At 53.7% G+C, this 17,775-nt stretch overlaps 1 long non-coding RNA gene across 1 annotated transcript; it reads right to left on the bottom strand.

Annotated features, from left to right (window-relative positions):
* Positions 1-7,546: 7,546 nt before the first annotated feature.
* LOC145504645 (uncharacterized) lies at positions 7,547-10,956 on the bottom strand. Its single transcript, XR_014052347.1, has 2 exons — positions 10,774-10,956; positions 7,547-9,280 (listed from the first exon to the last, which is right to left on the bottom strand). It is a non-coding gene; the product is annotated as an uncharacterized LOC145504645 (long non-coding RNA).
* Positions 10,957-17,775: the final 6,819 nt, after the last annotated feature.

Raw genomic sequence — 17,775 nt, 5'->3', positions numbered from 1 at the left:
TGCGGGACTGGAGATGTGGTAAAGCGACAGTGAACTGAAGGACAGTGGACTTGTGAAGATGAGCGCAGGAGACTGGTGACCCAGCAGAAGTGTACTCTAGAGCAGCGGTCCCCTAAGCTTTTGGCACCAGGCACCAGTTTCGGGGAAGACAATTTTTCCACGGACCCAGGGCGGGCGGTGGTGGGTGCCCTGGAATACATCCTCCTAAGAGGGGACTATGGGGGAAGTGGTTTTGGGATGATTCAAGCACAGTACATTTATTGTGCTCTTTATTTCTATTATTATTACATCAGCTCCTCCTCAGATCATCAGGCATTTGATCCCGGAGTTGGGCACCCCTGGCACCCCTGCTCTGGACAATGACAGGTCTTATATTAATCTATTGAGCACTGTTGAGCCTGAGGACCAGCCTGCTGACTCTGGATGGGAGCGTTTTGAATCCCACCTTTGATCTCTCCTGGTGCAGAGCTCTTTGTTGCCATGTGGCATCACTAGGGTTTTAACACTCGCCTTCCATTACACTCCACTTAATAGGAGTTGCTCCCCTCTTTCTGCTGCCTGTCGCCAGCTGATGGTTGTTGTCATTGTTTAGTTGTTGTTGTTTAGTCACTGAGTCATGTCCGACTCTTTACTGACCCCACGGATGTAGCCTGCCAGGCTCCTCTGCCCATGGGATTTCCCAGGCAAGAATACCGGAGTGGGTTGCCATCCCCTGCCATCCTCCAGGGGATCTTCCTGACCCAGGGCTTGAACCTGCATCTCCTGCTTGGCAGGCAGATTCTTTCACACTGAACCACCAGAGAAGCTGGCTGGAGTTGGAGCCTAATTTGGGAGGCTAAGTCAGCTGCCTTCCTGGGTAGCGTCAACAACTGGCGTATTGATTAGGTCACAACCCTAACGACTAAATACTATGATGTTCTCATTTTTCAGATGAAGAAATCAAGGCACAGAGAGGCGGAGGGACTCAGCCAGAGTCACACAGCTGAGGTGACAGAGCCAGAGCGGGAGGCTGGCTCCTGAGGCTCTGCTCTGAACCACCTGCCCTTTAACCCTCTTTGTGCTGGTCGCCAGTGACACACAGGACCACACTGAGGAGTGTTTTGCCTTTAACTGTTTTCTTTCTTGTTCTCCACCCTCTTCAACCTGTTTCCCACTCCCTGAAGGTTATTTAATGCCTAATTGAATCCTAATGAAATATTAACTAGACGAGAAACACCTGTGCCTTCTCCCCTGAAACCTTCCCTTCTGCTTCGAGTCCCAGTGTTTGCCCCAGCGTCCGTGTTTGCAGGAGGTTCATGGGTGCAGACTCCCCAGTGAGATTAATGGGAGGGCACAGCCTCTGATCCGGGGAAATTTATGTTCAAAGGAAGTCGAGGTGGATGAACTATTCAGTTTGCTGCTTTTGCTCACTATCAGCATGAGCAATAAAAAACTAGTTTAAAAAACTAGTGTTTTTTAAAGCGTGAGTGGTCACACATTAGTGAATCACGACCAATTTAGCGCATCTCAGGTCATGCTATATTTAAATGAAATTAACAGAGAGGCCTGGCGTGCTGCAGTCCATGGGGTCGCAAAGAGTTGGACATGACTGAGCACCTGAACTGAAATTACAATTTACAGTATCATGTGCATTTCATGTGGTATGGTTAAGTATTGTCTTGGGAAATTTTGTTTTAGTTGTGTGCATCTGTGTGTGAAGGCATGCACACACTTGACTACGATATAAAATATACTCTTTCTTTTAAAAGATTTTTTGATGTGGACCATTTTTAAAGTCTTTATTGAATTTGTTATAATATCACTTCTGTCATTTATATTCTGGTTTTTTTGGCCCCAAGGCATGCGGGATCTTAGCTTCCCGACCAGGGGTTAAACCCACACCCCCTACTTTGAAAGGTGAAGTCGTAACCACTGGCTCGCCAGGGAAGTTCCTAAAATGTGTTTCTTACTGTGAGTTCAGTCAAAAATGTTTAAGAACCACGTATATATTACCAAACATTTTTCTCCTCTGGTTTCACAATGCTTGTTTACAAGAGTTTTACGACCCATGTTTTGCTTGAGTTAATATGAAAGTGAGTTCCCATCAGCCAGTCTACACCACATAATGGATCGGGGGCAGGGTGGGGGGTGGTTGCTAATGAGCACGTGGAGGGAACCTGTTGGCCACAGAGCCGGGTTGTGCCCCTTGGCCTCCAGAAACACCGCTCAGATGACAACCCAGCACCTCACCTGCCTTAACTCACCAGAGCCTCATCAAAACTCTGAGGCCTGTGAGCCTGGTACTTGTTTGAATTAACACAGCTTGTTTGGAGCCAAACTTAAGCTATATTTTCCTAGTGCATGTTTGTTGTTAAAATCCTGGAGTGGATTGCCATTCCCTTCTCCAGAGAATCTTCCCGACCCAGGGACTGAAGCTGGGTCTCCTGCATCACAGGCAGATTCTTTACCTTCCCTAAGCTACAGGGGAGTCCTCAAATCCTACTATAAGATCCATATTTTAAAAATCCAGTTGATGAATTTATCATTTAGTCTTCCTTGCGTCTCATCAACCAGTCCTGACCCATGTGTAGGACTTCCTCCTTGCGTCCCAGGCAGGCGCTGACCCCCACAGGTGAGTGGACGGACGGGTGGTCCAGCCAGCCTGGGTTCAGCAGGCCTGCTTTGGCTGCTTCTTGGAGGCCCCTCCCCTGCCCCTGTCCCACCCTACTAAGCCCCCACCCCGGTGCACCGTGGGGCCCTGAAACTGGGTCTTCATTCAGGGAAGACAGCCTTCTCCTGTAGGGCGCCCAGACCCTGGGGTCACAGGGATTCCCTGTGCTGAAGCCAGGTAAGTGCTCACTCATCTGTCATGCATTCACCTTCTCTCAACGAACTGACAGTCCTGACCCACCTTCTGGGAAGGGTGGATCAGTATCAAAGTTAGAACATGAAATCAGACAGCCGTGATGCTCCTCTCAGGTCTTCCACTGATGACAGAATGCCTTTGGGCACGTAGTTCAACCAAACCAATATTCAGCCGCCACACCTGAGAGACGGAAGCTGCTAACAGCACCTGCTTCATCATGTTGCCGGGAGGGTAAAATGACGTAATACAGGTAAGGCGTTTGAGCCCCATGCTTAGCAAACAGTAAGAGTTCACTGTGTGCTGCCTGCCGTTACCGTAATGGTTATGATTGTTACAGTAGTCGTCCGGGCAGCCTCAGGGTAGCTGTGCGTCTGAGAGCCACACAGGGCCCCTCCTGGTTCGTTCCCAATATCTGTTACGCGGTCACCCACTGACTTTGCCCCTATAAACCTCTTGCTTCCCACAGGGCCCCTTGTCCTCCACTGCTTTCTCACCTCTTGGTGGCCCACACCCACCTCTCGGCTTCACTTCCTCCGTACCCAGGCCAGCTTTGAGAGATGCTGGCTCCTCTGTTTTTTCTGTGGTCTGAACAAGACCATGTGGGGTGTGGTTGTCAGAGGCCCTGGGTTCGAGTCCTTGCTTTGCTACTTCCAGTCAGGAAGCATGGCTGTTTGGTTCAAGTAAATCAGAATGGGCTGGAGAGGGGTCTTGAGTCTGAGACTCTACCAATAGGAAGGGTCCCGCTGTTCAGGCAAGGCCCACAGCCGAGTTTGTGTGACAAGGGCTCCCGGCTGCAGGGCGTCCAGCAGACAGAAGGAACCCTGCCTCAGGGAGGGAGTGGACTGGAGGCAGGTGGTCCGTCCCTGTCATCTCCTGGATGGGGGTCAAGGGAGCTTGAAAGGGTCAGGGGACCCACCGTGGGAACAGGGCCTCCATAGGGAAACGGAGGTCAATGCCCAGACACATGAACGGGGAAGGTCTTGTTTTTGTGGAAAAACTTGGATGTACACCCAGGATCACCATCTCCAGAATCCACTTGGGGACCGTCTGTGAGCAGAGGTGCCTAGGGACGTAATGTGGGATTGATTGGCTGTAGTGGTCTGTGCTGGGCCCCGCTCTGGGGAGCCATGTGGAGAGGGCCTCGCTGGCCCCGGGGCTTCCTGCCGCTGGACTAAACAGGTGTGAACCAGGAGAGACAGGATCAGAACTGGTTTGGCTCGGCAGGGGGGGGGGGGGGCGGGGAGGCAGAGGCCTGGGGAAACAGAGTCACAAGGAAATACCATGTTATTCAGAGACACATGTCCCCTGAGCCTCCTTTAGCTCAATTCTGTGAGATGAGATTGGCGATAATCCCAACAGCCTAAGCCCTTTTAGTGTGTTACAGAGGTGAATGTAAGAAGTAGTTTGGAGGGGCTTCCCTGGTGGGCCCGTGGTTAAGAATCCACCTTGCAGTGCAAGGGACATGGGTTCGATCCCTGGTCCAGGAGGATCCCATATTCTGCGGAACAACAAAACCTGTGTGCCGTAACCTCTGAGGCTGCTCTCCACACCAAGAGAAGTCACCGCAATGAGAAGCCCACACACAGTGATGAAGTGTGGCCCCCGCTCACCGCAACTAGAGAAAGCCCAAGTATAGCAATGAAGGAAGACGCAGCACAGCCAAATACATAAATAAACAGATCTTAAAAAAAAAAAAAAAAGTAGTTTGGAAATAGCTGATCTAATGGTCTTGTATTTTCATTACTGTCCCTCCATAAAAGCACAAGGATTTTACTACAGCTACAGTGTAAACTGATACAACACACTTGGACATTCACAAAGGTCCCTGAAATCAAACAAGGGTTCTGAGCAGCAATGGCTCTGAGAATGGGCCCAGCTGGGGTGACAGTGAGTATCTGTGAGGGAGATAAAGGAAGAGAGTTACCTGGATGCGAAACTGGTAACACAACCAGGTTTTGAAGCTTTCTGAACCACGTGCTTGCCCTCTCTGGTGCTCAACTGGTGTTCAGAGGTGGTACTGCCGTGACTGGGGATCTCAACCTGAGGCTCCCTGCTCTGAGCCAGTCCAGGGTGGGGGGGAAGGCCTTTGGTCAGCATGGGCAGACCAATTTCTGCTGTGGAGTAGGAGAGCTGATTCAAGGCTGCCCCTGGGATTAAGGAGCCTCACCAAGAGAATGGGCATCATGCAGGCCCGTCCCTTCCATTTGAAGAGATTCTGCGGGTTTACAGTTTTCATATCCCCTCATATGTCTCATCCTCTGGACAAACCAGCCCAATTCTTACCCTATTTTTTAAAATATTTGTTTTATTTATCTACTTGGCTGCCCTGGGTCTAGAATCTACCTGCAATGCGGGAGACCTGGGTTTGATCCCAGGGTTGAGAAGATCCCCTGGAGAAAAGGGAAAGGCTACCCACTCCAGTATTCTGGCCTGGAGAATTCCATGGACAGTAGAGTCCATGGGATCACAAAGAGTCAGACACAACTGAGCAACTTTCACTTTTTCAGTTTCCTGGGTCTTAGTTGTGGTGTGTGGGGGCCTCAGCTTCCTGACCAGAGATTGAAACCAGGCCCCCCTGCCTTGGGAGTGTGGAGTCTTAACCAGTGGGCCATCTGGGAGGTCCCTATCATTCCATTTGTAACCGCACAGACAAATAGGACTCAGAGTGATTTGCCTAAGGGCATGCAACCAAGTTGAGACTAGCACCCAGATGCCGGAGCCCAGACCCGGCCCATCTCCCAGTGCACTTGGAGCTCAGTGTCCCAGGACTGGGGCGGCAGCCCGGCTCAGACCCCGGCTGGCCAGTAGCTTGGAGGGCCGGAACCTGGCAGTTCCAAGCACAAAGACACGTGCCAAAAGTCTCAAGGGATTAAAACTGTGTCTGGTGGCAACATGTGAGAGGTATGTCCTTTCTTTTTTACAGCTTTCTGTGCTGATCAGAATTTTTGCATAAACAAGCTTTACATTTATAATCATGCCAAAGAATCATTATTTTTGCTGGGGCCGGGGTAGTGTATAGCCGAGTGAGGGCCCTTCATCTAGCAGCAGCTGCTCTTGTGGGCAGGTCTCTGGCCTCCTCACACCTGAGTCCCCCGATGCTCTTTTCCTGATGACGGTCTCACCAGCTCCAGTTTCCAGTTCTCTCAGCTCAGTCCCCTTTCTGGCAACCACGGCTGCCCTCCCCTGTCCTTTGAGGGTTTCCCAGCAAACCTCTGTGCTCAGTTCCTTGGCGGAAGATGAGGGAATCACATGGCTGAGTGACTGATGTTTTCTGAATCATGGAATGGAAAGAAACACTATACACCCAGCCAGCACACAGGGCCTCTGTTACAAGCCCAGTAATAGCACGATGTGGACATGATTCATCCGAGACTGCCTGGCGTGTGCACACGCGTTGGAGCGAGGGCAGTGCAATGCTCGCCTTCTCCAGTGACAACGGGGCTACTCAGACAGAGGGCAGCCCCAGGTCCCTCCCAGGCACACCACGGAGCCCAGTGGCCCTGCAACTCCCCGGCTCGGGGGCTACCAGAGAGATGTCTGGGGAACGTCACAGTCAGCAGCTGGGGGCAGGAGATGAAGAGGGTGGAAGATTTGGAGGTGGGGTGAGGGTTGGGGGAAGGAACTAGACAGACAGGTGTGGGTAGAATGTGGTCAGCCTCTCCTGACAACCAGGGAACAGGCTCCGACTTCTCCACTTCACATCCCGGAAACACATGCCAGGGCCCCCCAGGTACGGGAGACACACAACCACCAATGTGAGAACACAGCTAGTAAATAATTCGTGGACTCACAGAGTCCTTACGAAGTCCAGACAGGGTCTCAAGTCCTTGACCTCATCCTCCCAACAGCCCTATGAGAACACCAGTGAATCCGTGTGGGAGATGAGAACTCCTCACAAGACATGAAGTAACTTGCCAAGGTCACGCAACCACTAAAGGGAGTTCTAACCCAAGTCGTCCGGGTCCGGAGTCTGGGCAGAGTCCCTCCTGTAGGCCAGGCACCACCCCTCACATACGTTATTGATTTAATTCTCACAGCAACAATGCGAAGAGGTATTATTAATGTTATTCCAATTTTAAAGATGTGACAGCTGAGGCTCAGAATGGTCAAATGTTTCCTGAAGCCACACAGCTGGTATGTGGTGAAGTGGGGACTCACCCAGGTCTGTCTGACTCCAAAACTCATGATCTCTACCAGGACATCTTTGTTCTAGTCATTTTGGGGGGACAGTGCCCCCTCTTTTCTGTGTCTCCTACTCCCCAACCTGTGGTTTGGATTGATTAGAGCTTGACCCAACAGTAGTAGACTTTTGGCTATTCCATACGAGGTCCTCCCATGCAGGAGAGGGAGGAGAGAGCTTGTGCCCCAGGGCTAATGGGCCAACTTCTCCAGGGGGCACCGTGAGAGTTTTGTGCGGGTGGGGAAGGATGGAGGTGAGGCGATGCCAGCGAGCCAGCGGGTCCAGTGGCTCTCGCCAGACTCTGTATCAAAATCCCCTTTTAGGAAACAGAGGCTAGATGTGGTAGAGGTCTGGAGTGGGGGGAGGGTGACTCCAAGGGGCAGCCAGGGATCGCCCTCATACATTCAGGGCCTTTCCCTACCCTGTGGAGCACCTCCCCTTGGAATCACCGTGAAACTAGAAGGTGAATCTGGGATCCCAAAGTCCTAGTCCATAAGCCACGTAGACAGATAAGACTTTGATTTTGTTTGGCTGGATTTATTGCTCTTACTGTCACTTAAAGTGGATATCTTTTTTTTTAATTAATTATTTATCTGGCTGTGTTGGGTCTGTGCTGTTGTGCGTGGGCTTTGTCTAATTTTGGTGCGTGGGCTCTAGAGCAAGCAGACTTCAGTTGTTGAAACTCTCAGGCTCTAGAGCGTGGGCTCAGTAGTTGGGGTGCACAGGCCCAGCTGCCTCACGGGTCTTCCCTGACCAGGAATCGAACCCATGTCCACTCCATTGGCAAGTGGATTCTCAACCACTGGACCACCAGAGAAGTCCTAAAGTGAAAGTGAAGTCACTCAGTCGTGTCCGACTCTTTGTAACCCCATGGACTGTAGCTTACCAGGCTCCTCCGTCCATGGAATTTTCCAGGCAAGAGTACTAGAGTGGGTTGCCATTTCCTTCTCCAGGGGATCTTCTAGACCCAGGGATCGAACCCAGGTCTCCTGCATTGCAGGCAGACACTTTACCATCTGAGCCACCAGGGAAGCCAGGGAAGTCCTAAAGTTGATGTCTTTAAGCAAGGTGTGAGTTTTCCAGTTTGCCACAGGCCCCCCCACTCCCCACTGCTTCACACCATCCCACTCAGGCGAGCTGCCATGTTACTCAGGCTCCGGGTAACACTGGAGTCTGAAACCCTTGAGACATAATTTGTTGTCAGCATTTCACCCAGGCGGAAAAAAAATACATGTGCCTCTAGGCCAAAATGAAGACACTGAGGTGCGGGGAGGTCACGGTCAGGTTGCCCCTGAGCAGCTGCTCCTGGGATGTTCAGCTGGAGCTGGGGAAGAGCCCAGAATTTATTACAGTCACTGCTTATCTGGGGCCTGGACACATGTAGCAGTATCCTGTGGCCGCTGTAACAAATGACCGCCAATGTAGTGGCCTGAAACAACGGAAGTTTATCATCTTACAGCCCAGAGGTCAGATCTCCAAAATCAGTGTGTCTGGGCTAAACCAAGGTGTCGACAGGGCAGCGTTCCTTCGCGTCGCTCTAGGAGAGAATCCGTTTCCTCATCTCTTCCAGTTTCTAGAGGCAGATGCTGTCATGGTCCCCAACATAAAGATGGGGAAACAAGCTCAGCGGGTTCAGTGGTGTTGCAGGCAGCTGAACAGGGGCTGATGAAAAGACAATGTATGGAAGTGTGAGCAGACTTGGGGGACCCACAAAGGCCGGTGGGCACCCAGAGCCTGCAAAGCAGGGGGCTGTTGCCGCCTTAGGCCTCTGGGATCCGGTGTGTGCTGTGACCGGAGGAGACAGCTGCCCACGAGGAGCCGAGGGCCTCTGGGAGAGACATCAGCCACTGCCAAGCCCCAGTCCAGCAGGGAGGGCATCCAGGCCACACCCTCCTCTCATCCAGCTGAAGCCAGAGGTGAAGGGAGCCCACCAGTGCAGCTTTAGACCAGCTTCCGGGGCCAGCGGGGAAAGCCCAGCATCTTCCCTGAAGTCACACAGTCTGCACAGAACTGGCGCTGTTTTGTTGCTTAGTTGCTAAGTCACATCCAACAGAGCCCGCCAGGCTCCTCTGTCCATGGGATTCTCCAGGCAAGAATACTGCAGTGGGTTGCAATTTCCTTCTCCAGGGGATCTTCCCAATCCAGGGATCGAACCCACGTCTCCTGCATTGCAGGCAGATTCTTTACCACTGAACCACCTGGGAAGCCCAGAGCTGGCTCTACGCTGGTTCTTGTTGACTCCAAGGAGGTGGTATCTGGTAGGGGCAGAGACACCTGGGGAGAGTTTGGCCTTTTGACTTTCAAATCATTTCATGCTTCTGAGTCTCCACTCCAACTACTCTGCTAATTCTTCCCACCCCTCAAAAAACACTTCTGGGTTCAGGTCATCCATCCAACTCCACTGACTGGTTTGGGCTCAGTTATTCCCAAGCGGACTCCATGTCACCAGAACTAGGCATAACTAGAAAGCAAACTCTGTAGCAAGCACAAATTTATAAAACCGAATATGCAGCCCACACCGAAGAGAACTGGCTTGAGATGCCCCGTTGCTTTCAGGTGCTTCAGTCATTGATGCCCACATGTGTGGAAAACCACGCTCCGAGTTTGTTATGACACATGCTTGGACTTAGAACTGGGGACTGTCACACGGAAGGACACGTCAACGGACACACCCACAGGAATATAGACAGGTCAATGCGTATATTTAGTTTTGCCAAGTAGGAATTATTTTATTGGGCCTGGCTTCAAAGGGGGCCAGGAGCCTTTGGCAGGCAGGGAGGAAAAGCTTCCTTTTCTTCCTCTATTTGTTTATCCCTTGCATGGTTTTTTCGTGCAAGCACCAATGACCTCTGTAACACAAAAATGTTTCCAAGACGCCTGACGGTCCAGGCAGCCCTGGGGACACGTGCAGCTTGGGACTTTCTGCTCTCCTGCCTCCCTGGTTCTGTGTAAGTTTGACAGGCCTTCTCTGAGCGGACAGGTGAGGATGAGGGCTAGCATGGGGAGAGAAACAGGCTACAAAGGGACTTGCACGTCCGCAGCTCCCTTTCTGGGCTGCAAACCTGTTATCTTGCATTCTTTCGGCAGCTACTCAAACGGCCCCGTGTGGCTCCTGGTCCCACACCCACGTCTTTTCCACCCCACCACCTCTCCTTTGTCCAAGCTTCCCCCCATTTCCAGCCTCCGGCTCAGCTGACAGTCCTGGCCAGGCAGCCCACATCCTGCCCCACCTCCCCTGGGATGAAGGCTGGGTCTCACAACCACCCTGGATTAGGACAGGCAGGTGGGGTTAGCACCGCAGGTTGGAGGGTGGAGATAAAGGGATCCATGTCCTGGGGCTGACTCTGGAAGACCCAGTGTTATGGCCAACAGAAAAACTCCGCTGTCCCTAAAGCCCCTCAGGGTGGCCAGGGACACCCACTCCCTTCCCAACAAAAGCCCTGAAACCCACACTGTCACAAGCATGGTGGGTCTGGCTGCGACCTCCCAAATAAACCCCTGCTCACGACTGAGTTGGTGACTCCCCGGTTACTGTCAAACTCAGCTCAGGAATGGGGGGTGACCCTAATGCCCCAGGACCCCCCTAGCCTTCATTCTCACCTGGGGACAGTGCCCGGAGCCACAGAAGCACCTTGTATGTGAACAACACCAGACAATGTTCAAAACACCCTGAGCTCCACAGGTAACCCCACAAGAATGTTCAGAGGCGCCACCTCCATCTGCAAGGTGAGGGGGCTGAGTCACTTACCTGGGGCCCCGGGGTCACAGGCCGCTAGTGGGACTGAAGCCCATACCTTTGGACTCCTAGCAAGGGCTCTTTCCCTCAGAAAGCAGCACTTCCTGGTGTATGTGGTGCTCCTGGGACCCCCCAGCACCCCCGGTGTCTGAGGGCCGGGGAAGCCTGATCCACGTCTCCTCACCCTTCTGATCTGGTGCTCAGGACACTGTGCACGCAGCTCCGGGCTCCCTGGGCACTGCCCTCTCCAGCTGACCACACGCAGTAGGCTCAGGGCTGCAGTCATGCTGTGACGTGGCCACTGTGGGCACCTGCCTCCAGCCCACAGCCCTGGGTGAGGACCTCGAAGGTCATTTGAACAGAGGAGAGCTATGGGCTTAGGATAGGCAGAAGGTTTGCCAAGTTTTGAGACTGCAGAAGCATGTTCTTCCACTGCAAGCCCATTAAAACAGGAGGACCTACACTGACCACCATGAGGCCGGTCCCGCCTCCCCCACCCCACCCAAGCCTCCCCTTGTTCCCCAGGCCCTGGGGCCACCTGCCAGGAACACGTAGGTCACATTGCACGGGTTTAAACACCACCCCAGAGCCCTGCTTGTTGGGTGTTCCCTGCCTTGGGGAAGCCTTGCCTGTTCTGGTTCAACGAAACCCACCTCTCTGCCCACCAGAGTCCCAGAAACCCATCCAGGGTGACCTCCCTGGGTGTGCCAGGCTGCAGGGGAGGGTGACAAGGAGGAAGGGACAGCTTTTGGATTCTTATCCCATAGAAATGCTACCTGGAGCCCTAAGGTCCAGAGGAAGGAAGAAGAGAAAGGATTCTGCCCTTGGGTAGGGGAGCCCCCAGTCTGGTGGGGAGTGTGTAGAAGGTGCAGACACACACAGGTGCAGAAACAAGTCCAAAAGAGAAATCCCGCAAACGCAAACCCAGGCTCCTCTGGGCGTGCAATCACGCACCTTGGTGAGGGGCCACGGAGTGAAGGCAGGACGGAGACCCCGTGAGGCCACGGAAAAGTCCTCCCACAGGAGGCCCGGGGGAAGAAAGGGAGACCCCTGAGGGCAGCGAGGTCACAGTCCTCAGCCAGGAGGAGAATGCCAGGCAGCCTGTGCTTGGTGCCCGGGGTGAGAGGGGGACACTTCTCCCAGGTGTCCCCTGAGCTGGGGGGTTCGGTTGGGGTGAGTGAGAGGCACAGTGGGGGTGGGGCAGCCGGTCAGAGGGGACCCACAGCAAAGGCATCAGTTGGGGGAGAAACCGGCTTGTACTCAGCCCCAGTACCGAAGGAGAGAAGGAGGAAGGAAGAGACAGAAGGAATGGATCCATTTAGCTGGATCATTCTTGTTACAGAGGAAGGATAAGAAGAAATAAGACGGTCATCAATGAGAATTATTTTTTACTGAACAATTGATTTCAAGCTTGTAAACATTCAGTTCAGTTCAGTTGCTCAGTCCTGTCCGACTCTTTGCGACCCCATGGACTGCAGCACGCCAGGCCTCCCTGTCCTTCATTTTCTCCCAGAATTTACTCAAACTCATGTCCATTGAGTCGGTGATGCCACCCAACCATCTCATCCTGTTGTCCGCTTCTCCTCCTGCCTTCAATCTTTCCCAGCATCAGGCTCTTTTCCAATGAGTCACTTCTTCACATCAGGTGCCCAAAGTATTGGAGTTTCAGCTTCAACATCAGTCCTTCCAATGAATATTCAGGACTGATTTCCTTTAGGATGGACTGGTCTGATCTCCTTGCAGTCCAAGGGACTCTCAAGAGTCTTCTCCAACACCACAGTTCAAAGGCATCAATTCTTCAGCACTCAGCCTTCCTTATAGTCCAACTCTCACATCCATACATGACCACTGGAAAAACCGTAGCCTTGACTAGACAGACCTTTGTTGGCAAAGTCATGTCTCTGCTCTTTAATATGCTGTCTAGGTTTGTCACAGCTTGTAAACATTAAACCCTCTGAAAAGAAGCAGTGACACCAACCCTGAGAGATGAAATCAAGGAGTTTCCTGAGAGGTTCTGAGTAAGAATTCCACCCCTGAGACCCCCTCAACCCCTGGAGCTGCAGTAACCCAGTGACAAGGGCTTCCCAGAAGGGCTACCACCCTGCCCCCCACCCGAGAGGTGGTCAGGAGCCTGAGCCTCTCGCCGAGGCCCAGCTGGGGCCCAGGGGTCTGTGGGGCAGGCCTGACTCTCACACCTGGAGTGCAATGCTCATCTCAGAACCCAAGCTTGGCTCCAAGATCCTCCAACCCTCACATCCCGCTCATCCCCTGGGCCCCTGGAGCCACCTGAGGCCACTCCCCAGCACGGCCTGGCCAGGACCCACGTGCTCCTCGGAGCCTGGACTCAGAGCTCCCAGGAGTGAGCAGGTTCAAGCGTGAACTCTCCCTGAACCGGCTGGTCAGGCCTCCACCCTGTTTGTGTCAGGCGGTGAGCAAGGGGCAGGGCAGACGGGTGGCCTGAGCACACGAGGGCTATGATGGGCCTTGTGGAAAATATACGTGCGTGAGATGAGCTTCGTCCTCACAGAGAACAAGATGGCATGTTTATCGGTATCTCCTGGGCCCTACCCAGGGCCTGCGCTCCTTCTGCTCACACCCACCCCCGCTTCAGCTGGACCTGGGGGACACGGCCACCCAGAGTGTCTGAGGCAGGCATGCATGTTCTGTCCTGTGTAGGCTCCAGGTAGGAGGTGGGGGTCCCCACGGAACCAGCGCTGAGAGCTCAGCTTCTGGCCTACCACGGGCCCAACTCCATAGTTTTCTCTTTGAAAACCAGGCACCTTCTGCACAACTGCCAGGCCTGCGACCTTGGAGGATGTCCATGACAGCGGAGGGGAGCTGGTGGCTGCAGAACACCCCTTCCCTGGCCTGTCCACCTGGCCTTTCTCTTCCCAGCCCCAGATACCCGCCCCCCTTCCCCTCTGAAAACATCATCCCTGGCTGTTACTCCACCTCATACAAGGCAGACGTCTCCACTGCCTGCCCAGTGTACTGTCCTGGCCCTCCACCTGAGACTGCCTTTGAAGACCCCTCCATTTCAGGCAACCCCCCAGTTCTTACAGCCCAAAGCCCTGAGCCCTGTGGGGAGGCTTCTTGGGTTGTCTGGGGGCTTGGTGAGGGCCTGGGCCTGGCCCCACAAAGCCACCACTTTATCTAATCAGGTGTGAAGGGGGCCTCTGTGACCCAGGCTGGGGAGCAACCCAGCAAATGTGATTACTGTAGGGAAACCAATTCTGAATACTGAGCCACTGTGGGGAGGCGCAAAAGTTCAAGCTTCATGGTGACTTAGGTGCCAAGTGGAGGGCAAAAGCCACAGCCCAGGCCCAGGGAACCTGCCCTCCATGGGCCCCGGCCCACGCTGCTCTCCCGACCCCCCAGGGCTGCACCCTCACCCTCAGTCTGTATCCTCTGTGCCTCCCGCCACTCCCTTCCAACTTCCACTGCAGGTCACCAAGAGATCCTGCACCTCGCTGGGCCAACAGAACTTTGAAAACACAATCGATCCTCATTACTTATAGATTGATCACTTGCAAATTCACCTTCTTTCTAAAACATGTTTCCCCCAAAATCAACACTCAGGGCTCTTTCATGGTCCTTCACGAACACATGCAAAGTGGTGGAAATTGGTACTGCCTGACAGGGAAACATTCCCAGCCAAGGTCACAAGGAGACGCTCTGCCCTCTCGTTTCAACTCCCATACTGGAAACAAGAATCCTTTTAGTGTCTCATCAGTGTGGTGTTTTTAGAGTTTTTGTGCTTTTGTGTTGGTGATTTCTCCAGGAAGCTGCTGAAGTGCCAGCAGGTGTTCCTAAGCATAAGAGAGCTGTAATGGGCTTTACAGAGGAAATATGAGCATTAGACAAGCTTGCTTCCCTGATAGCTCAGTTGGTAAAGAATCCGCTTGCAATGCGAGAGACCTAGGTTTGATCCCTGGGTTGGGAAGATCCCCTGGAGAAGGGAAAGGTTACCCACTCCAGTATTCTGGCTTGGAGAATTCCATGGACTGTACAGTCCATGGGGTCGCAAAGAGTCGGACACGACTGAGCGACTTTCACTTTCAGACAAGCTTTGGTCAGGTTCCAGTTAGAGTGCTGCCTGTATTTCTTCTAGCGGCAAAGGTTCCGGGCCTGGTAGGAGCGGCATGCCCGGATGTCCCCATTCTCTCAGAAGCCTGATGCCACACCACCTGGTCTTTCTGTCCACAGAGTTATATTTCCAGCAGTGCTTCTTCATTTACTTTTGGTTGAGAAACTGCATTTCCCCTGGCTTCAAAACTGGAAGAGCTAGACCAGAGGAAAGAATATATGAGGGCAGACAGTTGCTCCTGCCTGTGGCCCAGCATCCTGCCACCGGTCCCACCCGTTCTGTGCGGTCCTGTCGTCTGGCTCTGGGCCACCCTTTCGTCTGAGACTGTCCTCCCCTCCCCGCCAGCAGCCGGAGATGCTAACCAGACCTCAGGTGTCACACGTGGGCCCAGGCCCCCAGCGCGGTGCCTATCACATAGAGGTCCTCGGTACATGTTGGGTGTCTTGTCTTTTTAAGTATTTATTTGGCTGCTCCGGGTCTTCGTTGCAGCACACAGGATATTTGACCTTCATCTCCCGTGTGTGGGAGCTTTAGTTGCAGCATGTGAGGTTAGTTCCCCAGCCAGGGATTGAACCCGGAACCCCTGCATGGGGAGCTGGAGTCTTAGCCACTGGACCCCCAGGGAAGTTTCTCTTCCCTTCCCCTTAGGTTGCACCTCCTGGGCTTTTCTGGAAGCGAGAAACAAAGACTCAGCCAAGTAACTACAGCAAAAGAGGTTTTCTGGGAAAGAAAGGCTTTCCTAGAAAAGGAAACAGAAAGGCCCAGGATTCCAGGAGCCAGTCTCTGTCCCTCCCCCAGAGGCACCGGAGTGCCCTGCCCCCGGCTCCCCTCTGCCCAGCTTCCACCTCGGTTCCCTCACACTTGGAGGTCATCTCAGGCGTGCTCCCCGCGGCGCCCTCAGCTAGCTCAGTTTCTGGAATTTTCCAAGGCAGGAACAGATGGGTCTCTACCTAGTCCGGGCACAGCTGCTGGCTGGCCAGCCCTATGGGTCAGTCGCAGGGGTGGGTGACCGCGCGGGGCCGGCGGCCACCCTGTGCCTCTGTCCTGCGGAGGTCCTCCCGAGCCCTCGGTGGTCCTCCCACCCAGGTCTGAGTGACACGGGGACCTTCGGGAGGAGCCCGGGCCCCAGAGCGCTCTGTGGGCGGAACAGGCCAGCCGGCCGGAGGGTGGGATGGGGTGGGTGTGCGAGAGGCTGGAGCAGGGGTGGCACGTGTCCCCTCTCTCCTCCCTGTCCTTCCTCCCTGACACGTGGAGGTCCTCGCAGGGAGGAGCTGAGAACAGACCCGGTGACCTCTCCGGGACAAGCTGGCCCGTCTTTCTCAACGGGGAGCAATTAATAACCACCTGTAGGGGGCACAAAACCTGCTTTTGATCGTTCCTGGGCCCCGCGCTCCATGGCACGAGAGGCCCCCAGAGGCCAGGACAGGGGCTGGGCCCACTGAGCCCGGTGAGGAGACCCTAACCGTGTATCAGGGAGGTGGCGGCCGCGGGACGCCCAGGGAGGGCAGCGTGCGGGACTGTTAGAACCCAGGAGCAGGGGTGCCCGGGCAGGGTTGGGCCCAGACGTCTGAAGCGGGGGCGGGTCGGCTGGTGGGCCTTCTCTGGGGTGGCGGGCGGGGGAACGACGCGGGTCCTGCAGCCTGGACTCGCTGCGGCGGCGGGGAGGAGCCCGGCTCCCGCGGGGAGAAGGCCGGGCAGCCGCGCGGCGCGCGGGCCGGACCGGGAGCAAGGCGAGCCGGGCTCCCTCTAGCGCCTCCGACCGGCAGAGAGGCGAATCGCGAGCCGCCGCCAGAGCCAGAAGCTGCGTGCCAGTCCCAGCCCCGGCGCCTCAGAAGGCGGACAGAGAGGAGACCAGAGCACCGAGAGGGGAAACCTGTTCTCCTGCACGCGTGTGTGTGCACACATCGATATACACGCGCGCCACACACATTGATACATGCATAGATATACATACACACAGCTACACATGTAGATATACACAGATATGCACGTATACACACACCACACAGAGATACACGCATAGATGTACATGCACACAGCTACACACATAGATACACACACAGATATGCACACACAGAGAAATATACCCAGATATGCAGATATGCACACACCACACACATACATGCATAGATATACATGCACACAGCTACACATGTAGATATACACCCAGATATGCACATATACACACACCACACAGAGATACACACATAGATATACAAACACACTACACACACTGATATGCACACACTATACACAGAGATATATACATTCACATAGATACAGACAGGTACACACAGGCACACACATGTCACACACACCGATGTACACACACACAATACACACAGATAGACACAGATATGCACACACTATACACAGAGATATATACATTCACACAGATACAGACAGGTACACACAGACAGGCACACACGTCACACACACACAGATGTACACATACACACAGACACACCACACACACAGATGTACACATGCACAGACACACATATACACTCACCACAAACACAGATACACACCACACACAGAGCTGTGTACATACACAGAAACAGATATACACACAGATACACAAATACACACATGTAGGTACACACCACACAGACACACACACACTGAAACCACAAGCTCCCTCCCTGCAGGCTGGATTGTGGGTCATGCCCCTTGAGTGTCAGAACCAAGTCAGCCAATCTCATGGCCTTGACCCGGGTGGGGGGTACTTTTCTGATTCTGAACTGTCTGCTCCTGGACCCATTACCTCCCCACCCCCAAACAGCCCCCTGGTTTGAGATCCTATATTAAAAGGAAGCTCAACATTTCCATCTCTGGAGGGACATCTTGGCCGATGGGGGGAACTGCCCACCCCTGTCTTGGGACAGAATCCTCTGCATTTAAAGTGCTCATTACACAGGAAACGG

This window comes from Giraffa tippelskirchi, chromosome 5 (genome assembly GCF_054371585.1).
Source record: "Giraffa tippelskirchi isolate mGirTip1 chromosome 5, T2T-mGirTip1v1.2.pri, whole genome shotgun sequence".
Classification (NCBI taxonomy): domain Eukaryota; kingdom Metazoa; phylum Chordata; class Mammalia; order Artiodactyla; family Giraffidae; genus Giraffa; species Giraffa tippelskirchi.
The sequence above is the reverse complement of the archived record's forward strand: the minus strand, read 5'-3'. Positions and strand labels throughout refer to the sequence as shown.